General features: G+C 41.1%; 1 protein-coding gene across 1 annotated transcript in view; it reads right to left on the reverse strand.

Moving 5' to 3' along the window:
- GCS2alpha (glucosidase 2 subunit alpha) overlaps positions 1-18,657 on the reverse strand; it is an 87,648-nt gene that overhangs the window by 20,066 nt on the left and 48,925 nt on the right. The window lies entirely within an intron of this gene.

The raw sequence follows: 18,657 nt of genomic DNA on the forward strand, positions 1-18,657 counted from the left end.
TCCTTAGCTTCATGCATTTCATTTACATCAATGGCCAAATTTTTAATCTTAAAATGAATAAAAAGAAAGAAAAAAAAACAGAAAGGTAAATTTAATACTAGAATTACTTGGTTTGCATGCAGGTATAATATTTATTGAAATAAGTATGTACTACAATAAAATTTCTTTTCTATGTTTTCTTTCTGAACTCCCTGCATAATTCCTATACTTTCCTTAATAACAATCAAGGTTTTATCATATACCGTCTATGCTTATCCTTTTAACAAATTTATTGTTTTTTCAATACTTTGTTACATTTACTTGATTATTGAACGTTTTCGGCTCTATTGAGCCATCATCAGAACCATTTATGCCCATATGCATGACAAAGGTACACATATATGCAATACAAATAAATACCCCAAATAACATCAAATAACATATTAATTACAATTGTTTTATATTTTTAAAGTCTTACTTACTTACAAATGGCTTTTAAGGAACCCGAAGGTTCATTGCCGCCCTCACATAAGCCCGCCAGCGGTCCCTATCCTGTGCAAGATTAATCCAGTCTCTATCATCATACCCCACCTCCCTCAAATCCATTTTATTATCCTCCCATCTACGTCTCGGCCTCCCTAAAGGTCTTTTTCCCTCCGGTCTCCCAACTAACACTCTGTATGCATTTCTGGATTCGCCCATACGTGCTACATGCCCTGCCCATCTCAAATGTCTCGATTTTATGTTCCTAATTATGTCAGGTGAAGAATACAATGCGTGCAGTTCTGTGTTGTGTAACTTTCTCCATTCTCCTGTAACTTCATCCCGCTTAGCCCCAAATATTTTCCTTAGCACCTTATTCTCAAACACCCTGAACCTATGTTCCTCTCTCAGAGTGAGAGTCCAAGTTTCACAACCATACAGAAGAACCGGTAATATAACTTTTTTATAAATTCTAACTTTCAGATTTTTGGACAGCAGACTGGATGATAAGAGCTTCTCAACCGAATAATAACAGGCATTTCCCATATTTATTCTGCGTTTAATTTCCTCCCGAGTGTCATTTATATTTGTTACTGTTGCTCCAAGATAATTGAATTTTTCCACCTCTTCGAAGGATAAATCTCCAATTTTTATATTTCCATTTCGTACAATATTCTGGTCACGAGACATAATCATATACTTTGTCTTTTCGGGATTTACTTCCAAACCGATCGCTCTACTTGCTTCAAGTAAAATTTCCGTGTTTTCCCTAATCGTTTGTGTATTTTCTCCTAACATATTCACGTCATCCGCATAGACAAGAAGCTGATGTAACCCGTTCAATTCCAAACCCTGCCTGTTATCCTGAACTTTCCTAATGGCATATTCTAGAGCAAAGTTAAAAAGTAAAGGTGATAGTGCATCTCCCTGCTTTAGCCCGCAGTGAATTGGAAAAGCATCAGATAGAAACTGACCTATACGGACTCTGCTGTATGTTTCACTGAGACACATTTTAATTAATCGAACTAGTTTCTTGGGAATACCAAATTCAATAAGAATATCATATAATACTTCCCTCTTAACCGAGTCATAAGCCTTTTTGAAATCTATGAATAACTGATGTACTGTACCCTAACACTCCCATTTTTTCTCCATTATCTGTCGAATACAAAAAATCTGATCAATAGTCGATCTATTACGCCAAAAACCGCACTGATGATCCCCAATAATTTCATCTACGTACGGAGTTAATCTTCTCAAAAGAATATTGGACAAAATTTTGTACGACGTCGACAAAAGTGATATTCCTCGAAAGTTACCACAGTTGGTTTTGTCCCCCTTTTTAAAAATAGGTACAATTATGGACTCCTTCCATTGTTCTGGTACAATTTCCTTTTCCCAAATAGGAAGTACAAGTTTATAAATTTCGCTATATAATGCACTCCCACCCTCTTGTATTAATTCTGCTGTAATTTGATCGATACCTGGAGACTTGTACTTTTTCAGATTTTCTATCGCAATTTCGACTTCTGAAAGCGTGGGTTCGGGTATAAATGGCTCAGCAGTTTGTATTTCAATTTCGTCCCGATCATTTCTATTTGGCCTATGTACATTTAGTAGTTGCACAAAATAGTTTTTCCATCTGTTTAGGATTGATGGAGAGTCTGCAAGCAAGTCACCATTCTCATCCTTGCCCGTTTACCCTTGGCTGATATCCTTTCTTAAATTCCTTTATACACCCTTATATAAATCTCGAATGTTTTTATTCTTACTATTTGTTTCTACCTCATTCAGTTTTTCCTTCAAGTAACCTCTCTTTTATTCCTAAGTGTACGACTTGCTTCCCGTCTTTCATTGAAATAATTATCTCTCTTCTCCTCAACTGGATCCTGTAAGAATTTCAATTTTGCCTGTTTCCTTCTTTCTACTACCATGCAACAATCTTCATCAAACCACGGTTTCTTTTTCTTAGTTTCATAATAACCTATGCTCTGCTCAGCTGCAATTTTGATACTATCTCTGATATTTTCCCACACGCTATTAACATCTAATTCTTTCTCAACTTCGTCGGAACTTTCTAAAGTGGCAAACCTATTCGAAATTTCGACCTGATAATTTTGCTTAGCTTCCTCGTCCTTTAATTTCAAAATATTGAATTTAGTAATATTAACTTGTTGCTCTACTCGCTTGGCTACTGATAATCTACCATGTAATATTTTAATAATTAACAATTTTAACACCTGATTATGGCTTATATAGCCAGTTTATATAGCAATGTAATATCGCCATATGTTTAATGTCTTATATGGAACCATATGTTATTTGGGATATTTATTTGTATTGCATATATGTGTACCTTTGTCATGCATATGGGCATAAATGGTTCTGATGATGGCTCAATAGAGCCGAAAACGTTCAATAATCAAATAAATGTAACAAAGTATTGAAAAAACAATAAATTTGTTAAAAGGATAAGCATAGACGGTATATGATAAAACCTTGATTGTTATTAAAATTAGCTTATCGGCCCCATCATGCCTTTTAAATTTATATTTTCCCTGTTAATTTATTTCAATTATACGTTTCTTACATTTATACGACCATATTTCAAACCCCAGAGATAGTTACGAAATGTCTTTTTTTAAGTTCTAAATACATTTTTATCGAAATTCCGTGAAAATGTAAGAAAGCGAAAATACAGCACGTGTTCATTGTTAAGATGCGGCCAACTTTGAAATTTGCGAAAATTCGAAACTGCCCATACTTGCCTCAACCAGTGGCGGTGCATCAATAAGAGCACGGGAACACCTTGTTTCCATTAAAGCACGACTAGTTTTATTATGTAATACCGTACTGACATAGGGGAGTGGGGGATGTATAATATCAGAATTGAATATTTCAAACTTCCCGCATCTTGCATAATTTCTTATGTAAACTTTGTAACGTGCGTTCACATACAAGCCGTGCTCTTTGCAAGGAGGATACAGGAATTACAAGTATGCATGGGACATAATTGTCTTTAACTGGCTGCTTATGACTCGTCAAGAGCACAAAGCGTTAAGTGAACAGTGAATCTATCCTACAAATGTTAGGTGCATCGACGCCTATAGTTCATGTGCTATATCTAGAGGTAGAAAATTTAATATGTATTTTAGCCTGTAGGTGTCAGCATTTCTCACTGTCAGAATGTGTATATACAGTGCTGCTACGAGAGTGTAGTCTGTGAATTACAATACTTTAGTGTTGGAATAATAGTATAGAGTAACTTTGAAACACATGCTGGCTGACTATGATAGTGGTATGAATTTAAGTATCTGTACGGTGATGTATAACATTTAAGAATAATATTTACTGGCATGCATTTATAGTACTCAATCTATGTCAATAGGATTACAGTAATGGTATGGTCTATAGTGTATCAGTGTGTTGTGAACCAAACTATAATACAGAACACACACTTTCGTAAATAACGGTACTGTGGTATGTATTAATTTTTAACAAACGTAAACAATGAACTCTGTTCAAGCAATTTTGAACCTCATAAGTGATACAAACAACGCACCACTTATGAGCCAACTAGACCAGGTGTTAATGGGGTAGGGTGACCAGCTCCTTTCCCCCTCCATTGCATACATCATCGATTAGCTACATATTGCACTAATCAGACTTCAGATGCATACAAACAATTGTTCTTCCTCTCACACATATTGTAAAGTGAGATGTACAGCCTGATAATAGATGTACATATCAGCCAGTTTGTAATTTTATTATATATTTAAAGATTTTATATTATCTTGTACAAATAAGTATAACATTTACTGCAATACATTTTAAATATCAAAACTGTTAAAACCTGAAGATGCACATATGAAAAGCGAAAATGTTAGTCTAATTTGTAAATATATGTGTAACATTTTAAAGTCAACAATGGATATACATATACAAAATAGAAATCAATATTATTAGAAATTTACGAAGACACCAAATTTTAAGAGATAAAAAAAGTATTTTAATAGTAACTTTGTTCTAGATCGAAATATTATACTTTAATATCCTGAATAATTACTAATAGAGAATGCAAAAGAGAAGAAAGTTCATGTACACCCACATCATGTCCTTCCTTCATCACTACAAGGCAACCATTCCACCAGATTGCCTGTCACTTCTCATTCCCACTGTATTTTAAATCTTTCTCTTATTTATTTATCAAAGCTTCCTCAAATTAGAGGCTGCCATTAGACAAAGCATACAAAACAATACAAGAATAAATAGAAGATGAGAGCTAAAAGAGTAAGAAAAAAGGCAAACAAATACACAAACAAACAATGGCAGTTTACAGGAGAAAAAAACAATTTCAAGTAAAGAATCAATGAAAGCTAAGAAGGAAAAAGAAAATCAATTATTAATTACATTGATTCTGAAAAGTTGTAATCAATTTTATTATAAACATTTTTTTTCTAGAAGACAAACAATATTTTGTATAAATATGTACAGCATGTAGTTGCCAAGGAAACATTTCCGATTATTAAGAATAGTTGTTGTTTTCTAATGCCAGGCATTTGACAATAAAGTCATTCGACCTCTTGCACTCCTACATTTTTCAAAGATATTTGTTAAGAATAGTTTCTATGGAAATGTCCTTGACAGACGAGCATTATGTGCATGAACGAAATTTCTTAAATTAAAATTTATAATGATTCAAAGGCGACTAAATAATTTGATACAATGATTATATTTGATATTACTAGAACATAAATGGCGTGGACAGAAATCTCAACTAATATTCACAACAGGCTGCAAATTATAAAACAGATCACTCCACACACATTAACGACCATTTGTTTTGACATTTTCTTCGCATTCCGGGTCCACAAAATAAGTAGTTTTGGATTTTGATTTTGAATTCAGTTGAGAACAGAGAGTGCATGCCAGCCAGATGGTTACAAGGTCAGCAAAAATATTTGAAGACGAAGGACACATATCATGGTTGTTGCCTACAAAACAGAGGTCAGGATATCATCCAGTGCACTTCCAAGCAGAGGGGAGCAATCTGGACGATGACTGCAGCGAATAGGACTCATGTGAGTAGAAAAAGACAAGGTAAATTAGCTATGTCCATTCTTCAAAATCTCTCCAGGCCGGTGTCTACCCTAGCAGACTGAACAGTGCCTACATCAAACAGGAATTATACACGCAGAAAAAGATTCCAGGAAAAGGGAAATTCACTGTGTCCATTCTTCGTAATCTCTCTATGCTGGTGTCTACCCTAGCAGTATGCACAGTGCCTACAGCAAACAGGAATTACACACGCAGAAAAAGATGCCAGGAAAAGGGAAATTCACTGTGTCCATTCTTCGTAATCTCTCCAAGCTGGTGTCTACCCTAGCAGTCTGAACAGTGCCTACATCAAACAGGAATTATACACGCAGAAAAAGATTCCAGGAAAAGGGAAATTCACTGTGTCCATTCTTCGTAATCTCTCCACGCTGGTGTCTACCCTAGCAGTTTTAACAGTGCTTACATCAAACAGGAATTATACACGCAGAAAAAGATGCCAGAAAAAGGGAAATTCACTGTGTCCATTCTTCGTAATCTCTCCACGCTGGTGTCTACCCTAGCAGTATGCACAGTGCCTACAGCAAACAGGAATTATACACGCAGAGAAAGATGCCAGGAAAAGGGAAATTCACTGTGTCCATTCTTCGTAATCTCTCCACGCTGGTGTCTACCCTAGCAGTTTTAACAGTGCTTACATCAAACAGGAATTATACACGCAGAAAAAGATGCCAGGAAAAGGGAAATTCACTGTGTCCATTCTTCGTAATCTCTCCACGCTGGTGTCTACCCTAGCAGTTTTAACAGTGCTTACATCAAACAGGAATTATACACGCAGAAAAAGATGCCAGAAAAAGGGAAATTCACTGTGTCCATTCTTCGTAATCTCTCCACGCTGGTGTCTACCCTAGCAGTATGCACAGTGCCTACAGCAAACAGGAATTATACACGCAGAGAAAGATGCCAGGAAAAGGGAAATTCACTGTGTCCATTCTTCGTAATCTCTCCACGCTGGTGTCTACCCTAGCAGTCTTAACAGTGCCTACATCAAACAGGAATTATACACGCAGAGAAAGATGCCAGGAAAAGGGAAATTCACTGTGTCCATTCTTCGTAATCTCTCCACGCTGGTGTCTACCCTAGCAGTTTTAACAGTGCTTACATCAAACAGGAATTATACACGCAGAAAAAGATGCCAGGAAAAGGGAAATTCACTGTGTCCATTCTTCGTAATCTCTCCACGCTGGTGTCTACCCTAGCAGTTTTAACAGTGCTTACATCAAACAGGAATTATACACGCAGAAAAAGATGCCAGAAAAAGGGAAATTCACTGTGTCCATTCTTCGTAATCTCTCCACGCTGGTGTCAACCCTAGCAGTATGCACAGTGCCTACAGCAAACAGGAATTATACACGCAGAGAAAGATGCCAGGAAAAGGGAAATTCACTGTGTCCATTCTTCGTAATCTCTCCACGCTGGTGTCTACCCTAGCAGTCTTAACAGTGCCTACATCAAACAGGAATTATACACGCAGAGAAAGATGCCAGGAAAAGGGAAATTCACTGTGTCCATTCTTCGTAATCTCTCCACGCTGGTGTCTACCCTAGCAGTCTTAACAGTGCCTACATCAAACAGGAATTATACACGCAGAAAAAGATGCCAGGAAAAGGGAAATTCACTGCGTCCATTCTTCGTAATCTCTCCACGCTGGTGTCTACCCTAGCAGTATGCACAGTGCCTACAGCAAACAGGAATTATACACGCAGAGAAAGATGCCAGGAAAAGGGAAATTCACTGTGTCCATTCTTCGTAATCTCTCCACGCTGGTGTCTACCCTAGCAGTCTTAACAGTGCCTACATCAAACAGGAATTATACACGCAGAGAAAGATGCCAGGAAAAGGGAAATTCACTGTGTCCATTCTTCGTAATCTCTCCACGCTGGTGTCTACCCTAGCAGTCTTAACAGTGCCTACATCAAACAGGAATTATACACGCAGAAAAAGATGCCAGAAAAAGGGAAATTCACTGTGTCCATTCTTCGTAATCTCTCCACGCTGGTGTCTACCCTAGCAGTATGCACAGTGCCTACAGCAAACAGGAATTACACACGCAGAAAAAGATGCTAGGAAAAGGGAAATTCACTGTGTCCATTCTTCGTAATCTCTCCACGCTGGTGTCTACCCTAGCAGTCTTAACAGTGCCTACATCAAACAGGAATTATACACGCAGAAAAAGATGCCAGGAAAAGGGAAATTCACTGTGTCCATTCTTCGTAATCTCTCCACGCTGGTGTCTACCCTAGCAGTTTTAACAGTGCTTACATCAAACAGGAATTATACACGCAGAAAAAGATGCCAGAAAAAGGGAAATTCACTGTGTCCATTCTTCGTAATCTCTCCACGCTGGTGTCTACCCTAGCAGTATGCACAGTGCCTACATCAAACAGGAATTATACACGCAGAGAAAGATGCCAGGAAAAGGAAAATTCACTGTGTCCATTCTTCGTAATCTCTCCACGCTGGTGTCTACCCTAGCAGTCTTAACAGTGCCTACATCAAACAGGAATTATACACGCAAAGAAAGATGCCAGGAAAAGGGAAATTCACTGTGTCCATTCTTCGTAATCTCTCCACGCTGGTGTCTACCCTAGCAGTCTTAACAGTGCCTACATTAAACAGGAATTATACACGCAGAAAAAGATGCCAGGAAAAGGGAAATTCACTGTGTCCATTCTTCGTAATCTCTCCACGCTGGTGTCTACCCTAGCAGTCTTAACAGTGCCTACATCAAACAGGAATTATACACGCAGAAAAAGATGCCAGGAAAAGGGAAATTCACTGTGTCCATTCTTCGTAATCTCTCCACGCTGGTGTCTACCCTAGCAGTCTTAACAGTGCCTACATCAAACAGGAATTATACACGCAGAAAAAGATGCCAGGAAAAGGGAAACTCACTGTGTCCATTCTTCGTAATCTCTCCACGCTGGTGTCTAACCTAGCAGTCTTAACAGTGCCTACATCAAACAGGAATTATACACGCAGAAAAAGATGCCAGGAAAAGGGAAATTCACTGTGTCCATTCTTCGTAATCTCTCCACGCTGGTGTCTACCCTAGCAGTCTTAACAGTGCCTACATCAAACAGGAATTATACAGGCAGAAAAAGATGACAGGAAAAGGAAAATTCACTGTGTCCATTCTTCGTAATCTCTCCACGCTGGTGTCTACCCTAGCAGTATGCACAGTGCCTACATCAAACAGGAATTACACACGCAGAAAAAGATGCCAGGAAAAGGGAAATTCACTGTGTCCATTCTTCGTAATCTCTCCACGCTGGTGTCTACCCTAGCAGTATGCACAGTGCCTACATCAAACAGGAATTACACACGCAGAAAAAGATGCCAGGAAAAGGGAAATTCACTGTGTCCATTCTTCGTAATCTCTCCACGCTGGTGTCTACCCTAGCAGTCTTAACAGTGCCTACATCAAACAGGAATTATACACGCAGAAAAAGATGCCAGGAAAAGGGAAATTCACTGTGTCCATTCTTCGTAATCTCTCCACGCTGGTGTCCACCCTAGCAGTCTTAACAGTGCCTACATCAAACAGGAATTATACACGCAGAAAAAGATGCCAGGAAAAGGGAAATTCACTGTGTCCATTCTTCGTAATCTCTCCACGCTGGTGTCTACCCTAGCAGTTTTAACAGTGCTTACATCAAACAGGAATTATACACGCAGAAAAAGATGCCAGAAAAAGGGAAATTCACTGTGTCCATTCTTCGTAATCTCTCCACGCTGGTGTCTACCCTAGCAGTATGCACAGTGCCTACAGCAAACAGGAATTATACACGCAGAGAAAGATGCCAGGAAAAGGGAAATTCACTGTGTCCATTCTTCGTAATCTCTCCACGCTGGTGTCTACCCTAGCAGTCTTAACAGTGCCTACATCAAACAGGAATTATACACGCAGAGAAAGATGCCAGGAAAAGGGAAATTCACTGTGTCCATTCTTCGTAATCTCTCCACGCTGGTGTCTACCCTAGCAGTCTTAACAGTGCCTACATCAAACAGGAATTATACACGCAGAAAAAGATGCCAGGAAAAGGGAAATTCACTGTGTCCATTCTTCGTAATCTCTCCACGCTGGTGTCTACCCTAGCAGTCTTAACAGTGCCTACATCAAACAGGAATTATACACGCAGAAAAAGATGCCAGGAAAAGGGAAATTCACTGTGTCCATTCTTCGTAATCTCTCCACGCTGGTGTCTACCCTAGCAGTTTTAACAGTGCTTACATCAAACAGGAATTATACACGCAGAAAAAGATGCCAGAAAAAGGGAAATTCACTGTGTCCATTCTTCGTAATCTCTCCACGCTGGTGTCTACCCTAGCAGTATGCACAGTGCCTACAGCAAACAGGAATTATACACGCAGAGAAAGATGCCAGGAAAAGGGAAATTCACTGTGTCCATTCTTCGTAATCTCTCCACGCTGGTGTCTACCCTAGCAGTATGCACAGTGCCTACAGCAAACAGGAATTATACACGCAGAGAAAGATGCCAGGAAAAGGGAAATTCACTGTGTCCATTCTTCGTAATCTCTCCACGCTGGTGTCTACCCTAGCAGTCTTAACAGTGCCTACATCAAACAGGAATTATACACGCAGAGAAAGATGCCAGGAAAAGGGAAATTCACTGTGTCCATTCTTCGTAATCTCTCCACGCTGGTGTCTACCCTAGCAGTCTTAACAGTGCCTACATCAAACAGGAATTATACACGCAGAAAAAGATGCCAGGAAAAGGGAAATTCACTGCGTCCATTCTTCGTAATCTATCCACGCTGGTGTCTACCCTAGCAGTCTTAACAGTGCCTACATCAAACAGGAATTATACACGCAGAAAAAGATGCCAGAAAAAGGGAAATTCACTGTGTCCATTCTTCGTAATCTCTCCACGCTGGTGTCTACCCTAGCAGTATGCACAGTGCCTACAGCAAACAGGAATTACACACGCAGAAAAAGATGCCAGGAAAAGGGAAATTCACTGTGTCCATTCTTCGTAATCTCTCCACGCTGGTGTCTACCCTAGCAGTCTTAACAGTGCCTACATCAAACAGGAATTATACACGCAGAAAAAGATGCCAGGAAAAGGGAAATTCACTGTGTCCATTCTTCGTAATCTCTCCACGCTGGTGTCTACCCTAGCAGTTTTAACAGTGCTTACATCAAACAGGAATTATACACGCAGAAAAAGATGCCAGAAAAAGGGAAATTCACTGTGTCCATTCTTCGTAATCTCTCCACGCTGGTGTCTACCCTAGCAGTATGCACAGTGCCTACATCAAACAGGAATTATACATGCAGAGAAAGATGCCAGGAAAAGGAAAATTCACTGTGTCCATTCTTCGTAATCTCTCCACGCTGGTGTCTACCCTAGCAGTCTTAACAGTGCCTACATCAAACAGGAATTATACACGCAGAGAAAGATGCCAGGAAAAGGGAAATTCACTGTGTCCATTCTTCGTAATCTCTCCACGCTGGTGTCTACCCTAGCAGTCTTAACAGTGCCTACATCAAACAGGAATTATACACGCAGAAAAAGATGCCAGGAAAAGGGAAATTCACTGTGTCCATTCTTCGTAATCTCTCCACGCTGGTGTCTACCCTAGCAGTCTTAACAGTGCCTACATCAAACAGGAATTATACACGCAGAAAAAGATGCCAGGAAAAGGGAAATTCACTGTGTCCATTCTTCGTAATCTCTCCACGCTGGTGTCTACCCTAGCAGTCTTAACAGTGCCTACATCAAACAGGAATTATACACGCAGAAAAAGATGCCAGGAAAAGGGAAATTCACTGTGTCCATTCTTCGTAATCTCTCCACGCTGGTGTCTACCCTAGCAGTCTTAACAGTGCCTACATCAAACAGGAATTATACAGGCAGAAAAAGATGACAGGAAAAGGAAAATTCACTGTGTCCATTCTTCGTAATCTCTCCACGCTGGTGTCTACCCTAGCAGTATGCACAGTGCCTACATCAAACAGCAATTACACACGCAGAAAAAGATGCCAGGAAAAGGGAAATTCACTGTGTCCAATCTTCGTAATCTCTCCACGCTGGTGTCTACCCTAGCAGTATGCACAGTGCCTACATCAAACAGGAATTACACACGCAGAAAAAGATGCCAGGAAAAGGGAAATTCACTGTGTCCATTCTTCGTAATCTCTCCACGCTGGTGTCTACCCTAGCAGTCTTAACAGTGCCTACATCAAACAGGAATTATACACGCAGAAAAAGATGCCAGGAAAAGGGAAATTCACTGTGTCCATTCTTCGTAATCTCTCCACGCTGGTGTCTACCCTAGCAGCCTTAACAGTGCCTACATCAAACAGGAATTATACACGCAGAAAAAGATGCCAGGAAAAGGGAAATTCACTGTGTCCATTCTTCGTAATCTCTCCACGCTGGTGTCTACCCTAGCAGTTTTAACAGTGCTTACATCAAACAGGAATTATACACGCAGAAAAAGATGCCAGAAAAAGGGAAATTCACTGTGTCCATTCTTCGTAATCTCTCCACGCTGGTGTCTACCCTAGCAGTCTTAACAGTGCCTACATCAAACAGGAATTATACACGCAGAGAAAGATGCCAGGAAAAGGGAAATTCACTGTGTCCATTCTTCGTAATCTCTCCACGCTGGTATCTACCCTAGCAGTCTTAACAGTGCCTACATCAAACAGGAATTATACACGCAGAAAAAGATGCCAGGAAAAGGGAAATTCACTGCGTCCATTCTTCGTAATCTCTCCACGCTGGTGTCTACCCTAGCAGTCTTAACAGTGCCTACATCAAACAGGAATTATACACGCAGAAAAAGATGCCAGAAAAAGGGAAATTCACTGTGTCCATTCTTCGTAATCTCTCCACGCTGGTGTCTACCCTAGCAGTATGCACAGTGCGTACAGCAAACAGGAATTATACACGCAGAAAAAGATGCCAGGAAAAGGAAAATTCACTGTGTCCATTCTTCGTAATCTCTCCACGCTGGTGTCTACCCTAGCAGTATGCACAGTGCCTACATCAAACAGGAATTACACACGCAGAAAAAGATGCCAGGAAAAGGGAAATTCACTGTGTCCATTCTTCGTAATCTCTCCACGCTGGTGTCTACCCTAGCAGTCTTAACAGTGCCTACATCAAACAGGAATTATACACGCAGAAAAAGATGCCAGGAAAAGGGAAATTCACTGTGTCCATTCTTCGTAATCTCTCCACGCTGGTGTCTACCCTAGCAGTTTTAACAGTGCTTACATCAAACAGGAATTATACACGCAGAAAAAGATGCCAGAAAAAGGGAAATTCACTGTGTCCATTCTTCGTAATCTCTCCACGCTGGTGTCTACCCTAGCAGTATGCACAGTGCCTACATCAAACAGGAATTATACACGCAAAAAAAGATGCCAGGAAAAGGGAAATTCACTGTGTCCATTCTTCGTAATCTCTCCACGCTGGTGTCTACCCTAGCAGTCTTAACAGTGCCTACATCAAACAGGAATTATACAGGCAGAAAAAGATGACAGGAAAAGGAAAATTCACTGTGTCCATTCTTCGTAATCTCTCCATGCTGGTGTCTACCCTAGCAGTATGCACAGTGCCTACATCAAACAGGAATTATACACGCAGAGAAAGATGCCAGGAAAAGGAAAATTCACTGTGTCCATTCTTCGTAATCTCTCCACACTGGTGTCTACCCTAGCAGTCTTAACAGTGCCTACATCAAACAGGAATTATACACGCAGAGAAAGATGCCAGGAAAAGGGAAATTCACTGTGTCCATTCTTCGTAATCTCTCCACGCTGGTGTCTACCCTACCAGTCTTAACAGTGCCTACATCAAACAAGAATTATACACCCAGAAAAAGATGCCAGGAAAAGGGAAATTCACTGTGTCCATTCTTCATAATCTCTCCACGCTGGTGTCTACCCTAGCAGTCTTAACAGTGCCTACATCAAACAGGAATTATACACGCAGAAAAAGATGCCAGGAAAAGGGAAATTCACTGTGTCCATTCTTCGTAATCTCTCCACGCTGGTGTCTACCCTAGCAGTTTTAACAGTGCTTACATCAAACAGGAATTATACACGCAGAAAAAGATGCCAGAAAAAGGGAAATTCACTGTGTCCATTCTTCGTAATCTCTCCACGCTGGTGTCTACCCTAGCAGTATGCACAGTGCCTACAGCAAACAGGAATTATACACGCAGAAAAAGATGTCAGGAAAAGGAAAATTCAATGTGCCCATTCTTCGTAATCTCTCCACGCTGGTGTCTACCCTAGCAGTATGCACAGTGCCTACATCAAACAGGAATTATACACGCAGAGAATGATGCCAGGAAAAGGAAAATTCACTGTGTCCATTCTTCGTAATCTCTCCACGCTGGTGTCTACCCTAGCAGTATGCACAGTGCCTACATCAAACAGGAATTATACACGCAGAGAAAGATGCCAGGAAAAGGAAAATTCACTGTGTCCATTCTTCGTAATCTCTCCACGCTGGTGTCTACCCTAGCAGTATGCACAGTGCCTACATCAAACAGGAATTATACACGCAGAAAAAGATGCCAGGAAAAGGAAAATTCACTGTGTCCATTCTTCGTAATCTCTCCACGCTGGTGTCTACCCTAGCAGTCTTAACAGTGCCTACATCAAACAGGAATTATACACGCAGAAAAAGATGCCAGGAAAAGGGAAATTCACTGTGTCCATTCTTCGTAATCTCTCCACGCTGGTGTCTACCCTAGCAGTTTTAACAGTGCTTACATCAAACAGGAATTATACACGCAGAAAAAGATGCCAGAAAAAGGGAAATTCACTGTGTCCATTCTTCGTAATCTCTCCACGCTGGTGTCTACCCTAGCAGTATGCACAGTGCCTACATCAAACAGGAATTACACACGCAGAAAAAGATGCCAGGAAAAGGGAAATTCACTGTGTCCATTCTTCGTAATCTCTCCACGCTGGTGTCTACCCTAGCAGTCTTAACAGTGCCTACATCAAACAGGAATTATACACGCAGAAAAAGATGCCAGGAAAAGGGAAATTCACTGTGTCCATTCTTCGTAATCTCTCCACGCTGGTGTCCACCCTAGCAGTCTTAACAGTGCCTACATCAAACAGGAATTATACACGCAGAAAAAGATGCCAGGAAAAGGGAAATTCACTGTGTCCATTCTTCGTAATCTCTCCACGCTGGTGTCTACCCTAGCAGTTTTAACAGTGCTTACATCAAACAGGAATTATACACGCAGAAAAAGATGCCAGAAAAAGGGAAATTCACTGTGTCCATTCTTCGTAATCTCTCCACGCTGGTGTCTACCCTAGCAGTATGCACAGTGCCTACAGCAAACAGGAATTATACACGCAGAGAAAGATGCCAGGAAAAGGGAAATTCATTGTGTCCATTCTTCGTAATCTCTCCACGCTGGTGTCTACCCTAGCAGTCTTAACAGTGCCTACATCAAACAGGAATTATACACGCAGAGAAAGATGCCAGGAAAAGGGAAATTCACTGTGTCCATTCTTCGTAATCTCTCCACGCTGGTGTCTACCCTAGCAGTCTTAACAGTGCCTACATCAAACAGGAATTATACACGCAGAAAAAGATGCCAGGAAAAGGGAAATTCACTGTGTCCATTCTTCGTAATCTCTCCACGCTGGTGTCTACCCTAGCAGTCTTAACAGTGCCTACATCAAACAGGAATTATACACGCAGAAAAAGATGCCAGGAAAAGGGAAATTCACTGTGTCCATTCTTCGTAATCTCTCCACGCTGGTGTCTACCCTAGCAGTTTTAACAGTGCTTACATCAAAAAGGAATTATACACGCAGAAAAAGATGCCAGAAAAAGGGAAATTCACTGTGTCCATTCTTCGTAATCTCTCCACGCTGGTGTCTACCCTAGCAGTATGCACAGTGCCTACAGCAAACAGGAATTATACACGCAGAGAAAGATGCCAGGAAAAGGGAAATTCACTGTGTCCATTCTTCGTAATCTCTCCACGCTGGTGTCTACCCTAGCAGTATGCACAGTGCCTACAGCAAACAGGAATTATACACGCAGAGAAAGATGCCAGGAAAAGGGAAATTCACTGTGTCCATTCTTCGTAATCTCTCCACGCTGGTGTCTACCCTAGCAGTCTTAACAGTGCCTACATCAAACAGGAATTATACACGCAGAGAAAGATGCCAGGAAAAGGGAAATTCACTGTGTCCATTCTTCGTAATCTCTCCACGCTGGTGTCTACCCTAGCAGTCTTAACAGTGCCTACATCAAACAGGAATTATACACGCAGAAAAAGATGCCAGGAAAAGGGAAATTCACTGCGTCCATTCTTCGTAATCTATCCACGCTGGTGTCTACCCTAGCAGTCTTAACAGTGCCTACATCAAACAGGAATTATACACGCAGAAAAAGATGCCAGAAAAAGGGAAATTCACTGTGTCCATTCTTCGTAATCTCTCCACGCTGGTGTCTACCCTAGCAGTATGCACAGTGCCTACAGCAAACAGGAATTACACACGCAGAAAAAGATGCCAGGAAAAGGGAAATTCACTGTGTCCATTCTTCGTAATCTCTCCACGCTGGTGTCTACCCTAGCAGTCTTAACAGTGCCTACATCAAACAGGAATTATACACGCAGAAAAAGATGCCAGGAAAAGGGAAATTCACTGTGTCCATTCTTCGTAATCTCTCCACGCTGGTGTCTACCCTAGCAGTTTTAACAGTGCTTACATCAAACAGGAATTATACACGCAGAAAAAGATGCCAGAAAAAGGGAAATTCACTGTGTCCATTCTTCGTAATCTCTCCACGCTGGTGTCTACCCTAGCAGTATGCACAGTGCCTACATCAAACAGGAATTATACATGCAGAGAAAGATGCCAGGAAAAGGAAAATTCACTGTGTCCATTCTTCGTAATCTCTCCACGCTGGTGTCTACCCTAGCAGTCTTAACAGTGCCTACATCAAACAGGAATTATACACGCAGAGAAAGATGCCAGGAAAAGGGAAATTCACTGTGTCCATTCTTCGTAATCTCTCCACGCTGGTGTCTACCCTAGCAGTCTTAACAGTGCCTACATCAAACAGGAATTATACACGCAGAAAAAGATGCCAGGAAAAGGGAAATTCACTGTGTCCATTCTTCGTAATCTCTCCACGCTGGTGTCTACCCTAGCAGTCTTAACAGTGCCTACATCAAACAGGAATTATACACGCAGAAAAAGATGCCAGGAAAAGGGAAATTCAGTGTGTCCATTCTTCGTAATCTCTCCACGCTGGTGTCTACCCTAGCAGTCTTAACAGTGCCTACATCAAACAGGAATTATACACGCAGAAAAAGATGCCAGGAAAAGGGAAATTCACTGTGTCCATTCTTCGTAATCTCTCCACGCTGGTGTCTACCCTAGCAGTCTTAACAGTGCCTACATCAAACAGGAATTATACAGGCAGAAAAAGATGACAGGAAAAGGAAAATTCACTGTGTCCATTCTTCGTAATCTCTCCACGCTGGTGTCTACCCTAGCAGTATGCACAGTGCCTACATCAAACAGCAATTACACACGCAGAAAAAGATGCCAGGAAAAGGGAAATTCACTGTGTCCAATCTTCGTAATCTCTCCACGCTGGTGTCTACCCTAGCAGTATGCACAGTGCCTACATCAAACAGGAATTACACACGCAGAAAAAGATGCCAGGAAAAGGGAAATTCACTGTGTCCATTCTTCGTAATCTCTCCACGCTGGTGTCTACCCTAGCAGTCTTAACAGTGCCTACATCAAACAGGAATTATACACGCAGAAAAAGATGCCAGGAAAAGGGAAATTCACTGTGTCCATTCTTCGTAATCTCTCCACGCTGGTGTCTACCCTAGCAGCCTTAACAGTGCCTACATCAAACAGGAATTATACACGCAGAAAAAGATGCCAGGAAAAGGGAAATTCACTGTGTCCATTCTTCGTAATCTCTCCACGCTGGTGTCTACCCTAGCAGTTTTAACAGTGCTTACATCAAACAGGAATTATACACGCAGAAAAAGATGCCAGAAAAAGGGAAATTCACTGTGTCCATTCTTCGTAATCTCTCCACGCTGGTGTCTACCCTAGCAGTCTTAACAGTGCCTACATCAAACAGGAATTATACACGCAGAGAAAGATGCCAGGAAAAGGGAAATTCACTGTGTCCATTCTTCGTAATCTCTCCACGCTGGTATCTACCCTAGCAGTCTTAACAGTGCCTACATCAAACAGGAATTATACACGCAGAAAAAGATGCCAGGAAAAGGGAAATTCACTGCGTCCATTCTTCGTAATCTCTCCACGCTGGTGTCTACCCTAGCAGTCTTAACAGTGCCTACATCAAACAGGAATTATACACGCAGAAAAAGATGCCAGAAAAAGGGAAATTCACTGTGTCCATTCTTCGTAATCTCTCCACGCTGGTGTCTACCCTAGCAGTATGCACAGTGCCTACAGCAAACAGGAATTATACACGCAGAAAAAGATGCCAGGAAAAGGAAAATTCACTGTGTCCATTCTTCGTAATCTCTCCACGCTGGTGTCTACCCTAGCAGTATGCACAGTGCATACATCAAACAGGAATTACACACGCAGAAAAAGATGCCAGGAAAAGGGAAATTCACTGTGTCCATTCTTCGTAATCTCTCCACGCTGGTGTCTACCCTAGCAGTCTTAACAGTGCCTACATCAAACAGGAATTATACACGCAGAAAAAGATGCCAGGAAAAGGGAAATTCACTGTGTCCATTCTTCGTAATCTCTCCACGCTGGTGTCTACCCTAGCAGTTTTAACAGTGCTTACATCAAACAGGAATTATACACGCAGAAAAAGATGCCAGAAAAAGGGAAATTCACTGTGTCCATTCTTCGTAATCTCTCCACGCTGGTGTCTACCCTAGCAGTATGCACAGTGCCTACATCAAACAGGAATTATACACGCAGAGAATGATGCCAGGAAAAGGAAAATTCACTGTGTCCATTCTTCGTAATCTCTCCACGCTGGTGTCTACCCTAGCAGTCTTAACAGTGCCTACATCAAACAGGAATTATACAGGCAGAAAAAG

This window comes from Periplaneta americana, chromosome 9, assembly GCF_040183065.1.
Source record: "Periplaneta americana isolate PAMFEO1 chromosome 9, P.americana_PAMFEO1_priV1, whole genome shotgun sequence".
NCBI classification, from domain to species: Eukaryota; Metazoa; Arthropoda; class Insecta; order Blattodea; family Blattidae; genus Periplaneta; species Periplaneta americana.